Consider the following 1,551-nt stretch of genomic DNA (forward strand, 5'->3'; position numbering starts at 1 on the left):
ATATATATATAACGTTGGAGCTATATCTGAATCAATCTGAACAGAAGACAAGAAACCCCTTGTTTTTCCACCGTGCGTTTGCCTTTAGAATTCGATAGAGAGTGTATATCCAATAATTCATTGAGATTAACATAATCGATTAATATACGTGAAGCTGGTGCTTATGCTATGACCACACTCTAATGCGTAAAAGGTGCGTAAGAATTACAGATTAATTGATTACTGTGGTTTGCAAGCCACTTGAAATTTCTCACTACAATATTTGTATGTTAACCCGTTGTTCTCGCTTATCGTTAGTTTAAGAAAAGATTACAGGATAATAACGAAACTCAGCCATTATGATAGACGTAAGAAAGGATAAAAACAGAACTGTGTGGAAGTATATATATATATTGTTAAATTTACAAAAGAAGGAAAATATCTCCACTACTCGATTAAAATTCAACAATAGTAGAAGCCGCGAGAATTAGAATTGTTTAAGATGTTTGCTTCTTCTTTATTTTATTTGTTATTTTTTTTTTTGCTCTTTACCTAGTTCCAATCATTGATGCGCCCCACCTTATTTATTAGTGTGCGTGTGTATGTGTATGCATAGAGAGATGAAAAAAGGGTTAGGTAGGTAGGCAAATATATGTACGGCTGTTGCATGCATGTATGTACCCACACACATATATACATATTGAGAGAGAGGGGAGAGGGGGAGAGAGAGAGGGGGGGAGAGAGAGGGGGAGAGAGAGCCAGACAGGGATATATAGAAAGATACTAATGTTTGTTTTTAACTTGTAATAAGAGCAATTTTACATTCAACTGAAAGATCACTCAATATGAACGTGTAAAACATCAAATAACACTAATAACAAGTAAAGAAACCTTCTGACCAACTATAACTGACCACCTACTTACATTCTTTTGCGTATTCTTAAAAGCTCTATACCCTAAAAGCTGATACATCTAGATAAACAAACCTCACTACAAACATTGAAATACTTAACTGGACTCAGAACTTTAACCTTCATGTTCTCAAAACAAAAGAATAAGTCTACCATACCTCTATCCAAATAAAATCATCAACTAAACCTAGTGATGTAAATGCTGACCAGAAAACCTATTGCATGTTTGTGAATCCCTAAAATACAACCTTATGACCTGAAGTTGACACACTTAAATACACACAGCTGATTACAAAGTTCTACATGCATGAATAAATTTTGAACAATAGGAGAACACGAATTTTAATTAATTAACATTTCCAATACACCTCTCCATGGTAACCTACCCTACAACATAATTATCATTCAACAGAAATCAGCCTACTCTTTTACTCTTTACTCTTTTACTTGTTTCAGTCATTTGACTGCGGCCATGCTGGAGCACCGCCTTTAGTCAAGAAAATCGACCCCAGAACTTATTCTTTGTAAGCCCAGTACTTATTCTATCGGTCTCTTTTTGCCGAACCGCTAAGTTACGGGGACGTAAACACACCAGCATCGGTTGTCAATCGATGGTGGGGGGACAAACACAGACACACAAGCACACGCACATATATATATA

This window comes from Octopus bimaculoides, chromosome 10, assembly GCF_001194135.2.
Source record: "Octopus bimaculoides isolate UCB-OBI-ISO-001 chromosome 10, ASM119413v2, whole genome shotgun sequence".
Lineage (NCBI taxonomy): Eukaryota > Metazoa > Mollusca > Cephalopoda > Octopoda > Octopodidae > Octopus > Octopus bimaculoides.